The following is a 12,365-nucleotide window of genomic DNA, read 5'->3' as shown; positions in this document are numbered from 1 at the left end:
AGGTTAGGGTTGATGTAGGAGTCTAGTGACTGGGGAGGGGAGGGGAGGTTAGGGTTGATGTAGGAGTCTAGTGACTGGGGAGGGGAGGGGAGGTTAGGGTTGATGTAGGAGTCTAGTGACTGGGGAGGGGAGGGAGGAGGGGAGGTTAGTTGATGTAGGAGTCTTACTGACGGGGAGGGCGTTAGGGTTGATGTAGGAGTCTAGTGACTGGGGAGGGGAGGGGAGGGGAGGGTTGATGTAGGAGTCTAGTGACTGGGAGGGGAGGGCCGAGGGGAGGGATTGATGTAGGAGTCTGGTTGACTGGGGAGGGGGGGGAGGGAGGGAGGGAGTGGAGGGGAGGGGAGGAGGGAGGGTTGATTGTAGGAGTCTAGTGACTGGGGAGGGGAGGGGAGGGGAGGGGAGGGTTGAATTGTAGGAGTCTAGTGACTGGGGAGGCGAGGGGGGAGGAGGGTGAGGGAGGGGCGGTTGGGTTGATGTTAGGAGAGTCTAGTGACTGGGGAGGGGGGGGAGGGGAGGTTTGATGTAGGGAGTCTAGTGACTGGGGAGGGGGAAAGGAGGTTGTTGATGTTAGGAGTTCTAGCTGGACTGGGGAGGGAGGGTGAGGGGAGGGGAGGGTTTGATGTAGGAGTCTACTGACTGGGGAGGGGAGGTGAGGGGAATTTGTAGGAGTCTAGTGACTGGAATGCGAGGGGAGGGGAGGTGTTAGGGTTGATTTAGGAGTCTCAGTGACTGGGGAGGGTGGAGGGAGGAGGTTAGGGTTGATGTTAGGAGTCTAGTGACTGGGGGAGGGGAGGGGAGGGGAGGTTAGGGTTGATGTAGGAGTCTAGTGACTGGGGAGGGGAGGTTAGGGTTGATGTAGGAGTCTAGTGACTGGGGAGGGGAGGGGAGGTAGGGTTGATGTAGGAGTCTAGTGACTGGGGAGGGGAGGGGGAGGTTAGGGTTGATGTAGGAGTCTAGTGACTGGGGAGGGGAGGGGAGGGGCGGTTAGGGTTGATGTAGGAGTCTAGTGACTGGGGAGGGGAGGAGGTTAGGGTTGATGTAGGAGTCTAGTGACTGGGAGGGGAGGAGAGGTTAGGGTTGATGAGGAGTCTAGTGACTGGGGAGGGGAGGGGAGGGCGGTTAGGGTTGATGTAGGAGTCTAGTGACTGGGGAGGGAGGGGAGGGGTTAGGGTGATGTAGGAGTCTAGTGACTGGGGAGGGAGGAGAGGTTAGGGTTGATGTAGGAGTCTAGTGACTGGGGAGGGGAGGTTAGGGTTGATGTAGGAGTCTAGTGACTGGGGAGGGAGGGGAGGGTTGATGTAGAAGTCTAGTGACTGGGGAGGGGAGGGGAGTTAGGGTTGATGTAGGAGTCTACTGACGGGGAGGGAGGGAGGTAGGGTTGATGTGAGGAGTCTAGTGACTGGGGAGGGGAGTTAGGGTTGATGTAGGAGTCTAGTGACTGGGGAGGGGAGGGGAGGTTAGGGTTGATGTAGGAGTCTAGTGACGGGGAGGGGAGGGAGGTTAGGGTTGATGTAGGAGTCTAGTGACTGGGGAGGGGAGGTTGGGGTTGATGTAGGAGTCTGGTGACTGGGGGGGGGTGCAGCCATACTTGGTTTAGTTCCTTTACACAGAGAGAGAGAGAGAGAGTCAGGGTAAAGACAAACCTCCTCTTGGGTTTCCTCTCTGCTAAGTCATCTTGACAGATAAATCTCCTCTCTGTTTCATCTCTGCTAAGTCATCTTGACAGATAAACCTCCTCTCTGCTAAGTTCATCTTGACAGATAAAACCTCCTTCCGTTTCCCTCTGCTAAGTCATCTTGACAGATAAACCTCCTCTCTGTTTCATCTCTGCTAAGTCATCTTGACAGATAAACCTCCTCTCTGCTAAGTCATCTTGACAGATAAACCTCCTCTCTGTTTCATCTCTGCTAAGTCATCTTGACAGATAAACCTCCTCTCTGCTAAGTCATCTTGACAGATAAACCTCCTCTCTGCTAAGTCATCTTGACAGATAAACCTCCTCTCTGCTAAGTCATCTTGACAGATAAACCTCCTCTCCGTTTCATCTCTGCTAAGTCATCTTGACAGATAAACCTCCTCTCTGCTAAGTCATCTTGACAGATAAACCTCCTCTCTGCTAAGTCATCTTGACAGATAAATCTCCTCTCTGTTTCATCTCTGCTAAGTCATCTTGACAGATAAACCTCCTCTCTGCTAAGTCATCTTGACAGATAAACCTCCTCTCTGTTTCATCTCTGCTAAGTCATCTTGACAGATAAACCTCCTCTCTGCTAAGTCATCTTGACAGATAAACCTCCTCTCTGCTAAGTCATCTTGACAGATAAACCTCCTCTCTGCTAAGTCATCTTGACAGATAAACCTCCTCTCTGCTAAGTCATCTTGACAGATAAACCTCCTCTCTGCTAAGTCATCCTTGACAGATAAACCTCCTCTCTGTTTCATCTCTGCTAAGTCATCTTGACAGACACCGACGTTGAAATGACTAAGCCCTTTTTTGAAGACAGTTTCAAGACCCTCAGATCAAAATTTCCAAAGGCCTGTGACCCACAACAAACAGAACTGTCAGGGGGAAGGAATGTAGGTGGATGTATAGAGAAGTTTCTCTTGTTCTGGGATCTGGGTGACAAATAACATGAAGATCCCGATACGGGCCATTTCATTATTTCAGATGGTCTCTCAGGAGAGAGAGAGTGAGCACTCGAGAGATGGGGAGAGCAGCACCATGATGTAGGGACCAGCCAACCAGGAAAGCCCCGTGATGGAGTCAACCATCTGCTCTGTTTCATCACCGCTGTTACGGTTTTAATGAAGACTAGATTTCATTACATAGCGCTCTGTTGTCACTGCTCCCTCTACCGCTCTGTTACCCTCTCTCTGGCACGGGGCTCTGTTACCCTGGCTCTCTCTCTCTGGCACGGGGCTCTGTTACCCTGGCTCTCTCTCTCTGGCACGGGGCTCTGTTACCCTGGCTCTCTCTCTCTGGCACGGGGCTCTGTTACCCTCTCTCTCTCTCTCTCTCTCTCTCTCTCTCTCTCTCTCTCTCTCTCTCTCTCTCTCTCTCTCTCTCTCTCTCTCTCTCTCTCTCTCCTCTCATCCTCTCTCCTCTCTCTCTCTCTCTTCTCTTGCTCTCTCTCTCTCTCTCTCTCTCCTCTCTCTCTCTCTCTCTCTCTCTCTCTCTCCTCTCTCTCCTCTCTCTCTCTCATCTCCTCTCTCCTCTCTCTCTCTCTCTCTCTCTCTCCTCTCTCTCTCTCTCTCTCTCTCTCTCTCTCTCTCTTCTCTCTCTCTCTCTCTCTCTCTCTCTCTCTCTCTCTCTCTCTCTCGGGGCTCTGTTACCCTGTCTCTCTCTCTCTCTCTGGCACGGGCTCTGTTACCATGGCTCTCTCTCTCTCTCTCTCTCTCTCTCTCTCTCTGGCACGGGCACTGTTACCCTTGTCTCTCTCTCTCTGGCACGGGGCTCTGTTACCCTGTCTCTCTCTCTCTGGCACGGGCTCTGTTACCCTGTCTCTCTCTCTCGGCACGGGGCTCTGTTACCCTGGCTCTCTCTCTCTGGCACGGGGCTCTGTTACCCTGGCTCTCTCTCTCTGGCACGGGGCTCTGTTAACCCTGGCTCTCTCTCTCTCTGGCATGGGGCTCAGTTACCCTGGCTCTCTCTCTGGCACGGGGCTCTGTTACCCTGGCTCTCTCTCCCTCTCTCTCTCTCTCTCTGGCACGGGGCTCTGTTACCCTGGTCTCTCTCTGGTACGGGGCTCTGTTACCCTGGCTCCCTCTCTGGCACTGGGCTCTGTTACCCTGGCTCTCTCTCTGGCACGGGGCTCTGTTACCCTGGCTCTCTCTCTCTCTGGCACGGGGCTCTGTTACCCTGGCTCCCTCTCTGGCACTGGGCTCTGTAACCCTGGCTCTCTCTCTGGCGCGGGGCTCTGTTACCCTGGCTCTCTCTCTCTCTGGCATGGGGCTGTACCCTGGCTCTCTCTCTGGCACTGGGCTCTGTTACCCTGGCTCTCTCTCTGGCACGGGGCTCTGTTACCCTGGCTCCCTCTCTGGCACTGGGCTCTGTTACCCTGGCTCTCTCTCTGGCACGGGGCTCAGTTACCCTGGCTCTCTCTCTGGCGCGGGGCTCTGTTACCCTGGCTCTCTCTCTGGCACGGGGCTCAGTTACCCTGGCTCTCTCTCTGGCGCAGGGCTCTGTTACCCTGGCTCTCTCTCTCTCTGGCACGGGGCTCTGTTACCCTGGCTCTCTCTCTCTCTGGCACGGGGCTCTGTTACCCTGGCTCCCTCTCTGGCACTGGGCTCTGTAACCCTGGCTCTCTCTCTGGCGCGGGGCTCTGTTACCCTGGCTCTCTCTCTCTCTGGCATGGGGCTCTGTTACCCTGGCTCTCTCTCTGGCACTGGGCTCTGTTACCCTGGCTCTCTCCCTCTCTGGCACGGGGCTCTGTTACCCTGGCACGGGGCTCTGTTACCCTGGCTCTCTCTCTGGCACTGGGCTCTGTTACCCTGGCTCTCTCCCTCTCTGGCACGGGGCTCTGTTACCCTGGCTCTCTCCCTCTCTGGCACGGGGCTCTGTTACCCTGGCTCTCTCTCTGGCACGAGCCTCTACTATGAACTATCCTGGTGGCCTTTGTTGACAGTTCAATGAGCGTTGGCGGGTGTGTGTTGTGTGTGTGTGTGTGTGTGCGCACGTGCGTGCACTGTTCAATTATCTCTTCCTGAAACCATTTTAAATCATCTTTGATATAATTGTAAGCATTATATTCAGGATGTTTATAAAGCGTTAGAAAGCGGTCCAAGTTACGTCCCTGAGGTTTTATGGGTATTTTCCGTTATTTTCCGTTAAATATGATATTCTGTAACTAATCCCCCATGTGTTCCTGCCTCCTATTGGACAATACTACATCTGTTCCTGCCTCCTATTGGACAATACTACATCTGTTTCTGATAGGACACTTCAACCGTCTGTAGAAAGACCAAGTGTTCACTTAGCTGGTCAGAAAACAAAACCCTTTAAATAAGGCATGTTCTCTGAACGTGTATTATCAAACTAACCCAGAGTCCTAACCCAGAGTCCTAACCCAGAGTCCTAACCCAGAGTCCTAACCCAGAGTCCTAACCCAGAGTCCTAACCCAGTCCACTCCCCCCTCCTCAAACTAACCCTAACCCAGTCCACTCCCCCCTCCTCAAACTAACCCTAACCCAGAGTCCCCTCCCCCTAAACTAACCCAGATCCCCTCCCACTAAACTAACCGTGACAGAGTCCCCTCCCACTAAACTAACCCTAACCCTAACCCGAGTCCCCTCCCCCCAAACAAACCCTAACCCAGTCCCCTCCCCCCAAACTAACCCAGAGTCCCCCTCCCCTAAACTATACCAGATTCCCCTTCTCCTAAACTAACCCTTAACCAGAGTCCCCTCCCCCTAAACTATACCAGAGTCCCCTTCTCCTAAACTAACCCTAACCCAGAGTCCCCATCCCCTAAACTAACCCAGAGCCCCCTCCCCCTAAACTAACCCTAACGAAGAGTCCCCTCCTCCTAAACTAACCCTAACCCAGTCCACTCCCCCCTCCTCAGACTAACCTTAACCCAGAGTACACTCCCCACTCCTCAAACTAAGCCAGAGGCCCCTACCCCTCAACTAACCTAGAGTCACCTCCCCTTAAACTAACCCTAACCCAGAGCCCCCTCCCCATCAACTGACTGTAACCCAGAGTCCCCTCCCCCTAAACTAACCCAGAGACCCCTCCCCCTAAACTAACCCAGAGTCCCCTCCCCCTAAACTAACCCTAACGAAGAGTCCCCTCCTCCTAAACTAACCCTAACCCAGTCCACTCCCCCCTCCTCAGACTAACCTTAACCCAGAGTACACTCCCCACTCCTCAAACTAAGCCAGAGGCCCCTACCCCTCAACTAACCTAGAGTCACCTCCCCTTAAACTAACCCTAACCCAGAGCCCCCTCCCCCTAAACTAACCCTAACCCAGAGTCCCCTCCTCCTAACCTAACCTTAACCCAGAGTCCCATCCCCCTAAACTAACCCAGTCCCATCCTCCTAAACTAACCCTAACCCAAAGTCCCCTCCCCCCAAACTAGCCCTAACCCAGAGTCCCATCCTACTAAACTAACCCTAACCCAGAGTCCCCTCCCCCTAAACTGACTGTAACACAGAGTCCCCTCCCACCAAACTAACCCGAACCCAGAGACCCCTCCTACTAAACTAACCCGAACCCAGAGTCCCCTCCCACTAAACTAACCCTAACCCAGAGTCCCCTCCCACTAAACAAACCCTAACCCAGAGTCCCCTCCCACTAAACAAACCCTAACCCAGAGTCCCCTCCCACTAAACAAACCCTAACCCAGAGTCCCCTCCCACTAAACTAACCCTAACCCAGAGTCCCCTCCCACTAAACAAACCCTAACCCAGAGTCCCCTCCCACTAAACAAACCCTAACCCAGAGTCCCCTCCCACTAAACAAACCCTAACCCAGAGTCCCCTCCCCCTAAACTAACCCTAACCCAGAGTCCCCTCCCACTAAACAAACCCTAACCCAGAGTCCCCTCCCACTAAACAAACCCTAACCCAGAGTCCCCTCCCACTAAACTAACCCGAACCCAGAGTCCCCTCCCACTAAACAAACCCTAACCCAGAGTCCCCTCCCACTAAACTAACCCTAACCCAGAGTCCCCTCCCACTAAACTAACCCTAACCCAGAGTCCCCTCCCACTAAACAAACCCTAACCCAGAGTCCCCTCCCACTAAACTAACCCTAACCCAGAGTCCCCTCCCACTAAACAAACCCTAAACCAGAGTCCCCTCCCCCTAAACTAACCCTAAACCAGAGTCCCCTCCCCCTAAACAAACCCTAACCCAGAGTCCCCTCCCCCTAAACACACCCTAACCCAGAGTCCCCTCCCCCTAAACTATACCAGAGTCCCCTCCCACTAAACAAACCCTAACCCAGAGTCCCCTCCCCCTAAACTAACCCAATACGGACTTTCAGCTCCCTCCAAAGATTTTCTATTGGGTTCAGGTCTGGAGACTGGCTAGGCCACTCCAGGACCTTGAGATGCTTCTTACGGAGCCACTCCTTAGTTGCCCTGGCTGTGTGTTTCGGGTCGTTGTCATGCTGGAAGACCCAGCCACGACCCATCTTCAATGCTCTTACTGAGCCCCATCCAGCCTCCCCTCAATACGGTGCAGTCGTCCTGTCCCCTTTGCAGAAAAGCATCCCCACCTCCATGCTTCACGGTTGGGATGGTGTTCTTGGGGTTGTACTCAACCTTCTTCCTCCAAACACGGCGAGTGGAGTTTAGACCAAAAAGTTATATTTTTGTCTCATCAGACCACATGACCTTCTCCCATTCCTCCTCTGGATCATCCAGATGGTCACACTTCAGACGGGCCTGGACATGCGCTGGCTTGAGCAGGGGGACCTTGCGTGCACTGCAGGATTTTAATCTATGACGGCATAGTGTGTTACTAATGGTTTTCTTTGAGACTGTGGTCCCAGCTCTCTTCAGGTCATTGACCAGGTCCTGCCGTGTAGTTCTGGGCTGATCCCTCACCTTCCTCATGATCATTGATGCCCCACGAGATGAGATCTTGCAAGGAGCCCCAGACCGAGGGTGATTGACCGTCAACTTGAACTTCTTCCATTTTCTAATAATTGCGCCAACAGTTGTTGCCTTCTCACCGAGCTGCTGGCCTATTGTCCTGTAGCCCATCCCAGCCTTGTGCAGGTCTACAATTTTATCCCTGATGTCCTTACACAGCTCTCTGGTCTTGGCCATTGTGGAGAGGTTGGAGTCTGTTTGATTGAGTGTGTGGACAGGTGTCTTTTATACAGGTAACGAGTTCAAACAGGTGCAGTTAATACAGGTAATGAGTGGAGAACAGGAAGGCTTCTTAAAGAAAAACTAACAGGTCTGTGAGAGCTGGAATTCTTACTGGTTGGTAGGTGATCAATTACTTATGTCATGCAATAAAATGCAAATTAATTACTTAAAAATCATACAATGTGATTTTTGTTTTAGATTCCGTCTCTCACAGTTGAAGTGTACCTATGATAAAAATTACAGACCTCTACATGCTTTGTAAGTAGGAAAACCTGCAAAATCGGCAGTGTATCAAATACTTGTTCTCCCCACTGTACACTGGCAGTTAGATCTAATTTAGCCTGCCCAACACTGTGGTTCAGGATGAAGACATCTAAGTGGAAGGAGCTAGAAGCAAGAGAGAGAGACAGACAGACAGAGAGACAGACACCGAGAGAGAGAAATGGCCAAGAAAGCGAGCGCAAGAGGGAAAGAGAGAGATGATTTAATGGGCCTAACCTGACCAGACCTACTTCAGTCATGGGGAAAGGAGACAAAGACAATATCCCTTTTCCCATCTCTGCCTCTCTCACTCTCACCCTTCCTAACCTCTCCTGGAGGTTTACAAATCGATATTTGAGGATGATGAGGCCTCTCTTCTGAACTCCAAAGAGATGAGAGGAGAGGAGGGGAGAGGATGGGAGAGGAGAGCCGGGGAGAGGACGGGAGAGGGTAGGAGAGGAGAGCAGGGGAGAGGATGGGAGAGGAGAGCCGGGGAGAGGAAGGGAGAGGAGAGGATAGGAGAGGGCACTGTACCGCTCTGGTCAGGAAAACATGGGGGGAGAGGAGCAACAAAGTGGTCCTACACAAGCCCAGGTACTCTCAGGAAGTGGTATACACACACACACACACACACGGTAAGTGTGATTGCTGCCGACTGGTAGGCACTTTCAGAAGCAGCAATAACTCAACAACCCCTCCTCAGTTTAAGAGCCAGAGTGAAATAAAAACATAATGACCCTTTCATGTCTTCTGAAAGCAGCTCTGTGTGAGGGAGGAGCTGGGAGGATAGAGGGAGGAGCTGGGGGGATAGAGGGAGGAGCTGGGAGGATAGAGGGAGGAGCTGGGGGGATAGAGGGAGGAGCTGGGGGGATAGAGGGAGGAGCTGGGAGGATAGAGGGAGGAGCTGGGGGGATAGAGGGAGGAGCTGGGGGGATAGAGGGAGGAGCTGGGAGGATAGAGGGAGGAGCTGGGAGGATAGAGGGAGGAGCTGGGAGGATAGAGGGAGGAGCTGGGAGGATAGAGGGAGGAGCTGGGAGGATAGAGGGAGGAGCTGGGAGGATAGAGGGAGGAGCTGGGGGATAGAGGGAGGGGCTGGGAGGATAGAGGGAGGAGCTGGGGGGATAGAGGGAGGAGCTGGGAGGATAGAGGGAGGAGCTGGGAGGATAGAGGGAGGAGCTGGGGGGATAGAGGGAGGAGCTGGGAGGATAGAGGGAGGAGCTGGGAGGATAGAGGGAGGAGCTGGGAGGATAGAGGGAGGAGCTGGGGGATAGAGGGAGGAGCTGGGAGGATAGAGAGGCTGTGTGAGGGAGGAGCTGGGAGGATAGAGGGAGGAGCTGGGAGGATAGAGGGAGGAGCTGGGGGGATAGAGGGAGGAGCTGGGGGGATAGAGGGAGGAGCTGGGAGGATAGAGAGGCTGTGTGGGGGAGGAGCTGGGAGGATAGAGGGAGGAGCTGGGGGGATAGAGGGAGGAGCTGGGAGGATAGAGGGAGGAGCTGGGGGGATAGAGGGAGGAGCTGGGAGGATAGAGGGAGGAGCTGGGGGGATAGAGAGGCTGTGTGAGGGAGGAGCTGGGAGGATAGAGGGAGGAGCTGGGAGGATAGAGAGGCTGTGTGAGGGAGGAGCTGGGAGGATAGAGAGGCTGTGTGAGGGAGGAGCTGGGAGGATAGAGAGGCTGTGTGAGGAAGGAGCTGGGAGGATAGAGAGGCTGTGTGAGGGAGGAGCTGGGAGGATAGAGAGGCTGTGTGAGGGAGGAGCTGGGAGGATAGAGAGGCTGTGTGAGGGAGGTGCTGGGAGGATAGAGAGGCTGTGTGAGGGAGGAGCTGGGAGGATAGAGAGGCTGTGTGAGGGAGGAGCTGGGAGGATAGAGAGGCTGTGTGAGGGAGGAGCTGGGAGGATAGAGAGGCTGTGTGAGGGAGGAGCTGGGAGGATAGAGAGGCTGTGTGAGGGAGGAGCTGGGAGGATAGAGAGGCTGTGTGAGGGAGGAGCTGGGAGGATAGAGAGGCTGTGTGAGGGAGGAGCTGTGAGGCTATAGAGGTTGTGAGGGAGGAGCAGTGAGAATAGAGGGAGGAGCTGTGAGTCTAGAGGGAGGGGCTGTGAGGCTAGAGAGGCTGTGAGAGAGGAGCTTCACTATGACTGACCTGTTTACTAGAGGTGTTGATCTGTGGAAAGGTGAGACTCAGGAACATCTAGGATCCCTACAGGAAGTCTACAGGCCTCACCAGACTGGTCTGAGGGTCCACCGGTACAGTATGCCTACAGGATGTCTACAGTATGCCTACAGGATGTCTACAGGATGTCTACAGGATGCCTACAGGATGTCTACAGGATGCCTACAGGATGTCTACAGGATGCCTACAAGATGCCTACAAGATGCCTACAAGATGCCTACAGGCCTCACCATCCTACAGGATGTCTACAGGATGTCTACAGGATGTCTACAGGATGCCTATAGGATGTCTACAGGATGCCAAAAGGATGTCTACAGGATCCTTACTTAGGAAATAGTCTACTACAGTCTACAACAGACTACCAGCTACAACAGGACTACCAGCTACAACAGGACTACCAGCTACAGCAGGACTACCAGCTACAACAGGACTACCAGACTACCATCTACAGCAGGACTACCAGACTACAGCAGGACTACCGTCTACAGCAGGAATACCAGACTACCGTCTACAGCAGGACTACCAGACTACAACAGGACTACCAGCTACAGCAGGACTACCGTCTACAGCAGAACTACCAGACTACAACAGGACTACCAGCTACAGCAGGACTACCAGCTACAGCAGGACTACCAGACTACAGCAGGACTACCAGACTACCATCTACAGCAGGACTACCATCTACAGAAGGACTACCAGCTACAGCAGGACTACCGTCTACAGCAGGACTACCAGACTACCGTCTACAGCAGGACTACCAGACTACCGTCTACAGCAGACTACCAGACTACCGTCTACAGCAGGACTACCGTCTACAGCAGACTACCAGACTACCGTCTACAGCAGGACTACCAGACTACAGCAGGACTACCAGACTACAGCAGGACTACCAGACTACAGCAGGACTACCGTCTACAGCAGGACTACCAGACTACAGCAGGACTACCAGACTACAGCAGGACTACCAGACTACCGTCTACAGCAGGACTACCAGACTACCGTCTACAGCAGGACTACCAGACTACCGTCTACAGCAGGACCACCAGACTACCGTCTACGGCAGGACTACCAGACTACAGCAGGACTACCAGACTACAGCAGGACTACCAGACTACAGCAGGACTCCCGTCTACAGCAGGACTACCGTCTACAGCAGACTACCAGACTACCGTCTACAGCAGACTACCAGATCACCGTCTACAGCAGACTACCAGATCACCGTCTACAGCAGACTACCAAGACTACCGTCTACAGCAGACTACCAGACTACCGTCTACAGCAGACTACCAGACTACCGTCTACAGCAGACTACCAGACTACCGTCTACAGCAGACCAGCAGACTACCAGACTACCGTCTACAGCAGACTACCAGACTACCGTCTACAGCAGACTACCAGACTACCGTCTACAGCAGGACTACCATCTACAGCAGGACTACCAGACTACAGCAGGACTACCGTCTACAGCAGGACTACCAGACTACAGCAGGACTACAGTCTACAGCAGGACTACAGTCTACAGCAGGAACACAGTCTACAGCAGGACTACCAGACTACAGCAGGACTACCGTCTACAGCAGGAACACAGTCTACAGCAGGACTACCAGACTACAGCAGGACTACCAGACTACAGCAGGACTACCATCTACAGCAGGACTATCATCTACAGCAGGACTACCAGACTACAGCAGGACTACCAGACTACCATCTACAGCAGGACTACCAGACTACCGTCTACAACAGGACTACCAGCTACAGCAGGACTACCGTCTACAGCAGGACTACCAGCTACAGCAGGACTACCAGCTACAGCAGGACTACCAGACTACAGCAGGACTACCGTCTACAGCAGGACTACCAGACTACAGCAGGACTACCAGACTACCGTCTACAGCAGGACTACCGTCTACAGCAGGACTACCGTCTACAGCAGGACTACCAGACTACAGCAGGACTACCAGACTACAGCAGGACTACCGTCTACACCAGGACTACCAGACTACCAGACTACAGTAGGACTACCAGACTACAGCAGGACTACCAGACTACCAGACTACTGCCTACACCAGGACTACCAGACTACCGCCTACACCAGGACTACCAGACTACA

The 12,365-nt window shown here is 53.6% G+C and overlaps 1 protein-coding gene across 1 annotated transcript in view; it reads right to left on the bottom strand.

Annotated features, from left to right (window-relative positions):
* LOC109888207 (glypican-5) overlaps positions 1–12,365 on the bottom strand; it is a 52,224-nt gene that overhangs the window by 9,885 nt on the left and 29,974 nt on the right. The gene's annotated exons all lie outside the window — the stretch shown is intronic.

This window comes from Oncorhynchus kisutch, unplaced genomic scaffold (assembly GCF_002021735.2).
Source record: "Oncorhynchus kisutch isolate 150728-3 unplaced genomic scaffold, Okis_V2 scaffold700, whole genome shotgun sequence".
Taxonomy (NCBI): domain Eukaryota; kingdom Metazoa; phylum Chordata; class Actinopteri; order Salmoniformes; family Salmonidae; genus Oncorhynchus; species Oncorhynchus kisutch.
The sequence above is the reverse complement of the archived record's forward strand: the minus strand, read 5'-3'. Positions and strand labels throughout refer to the sequence as shown.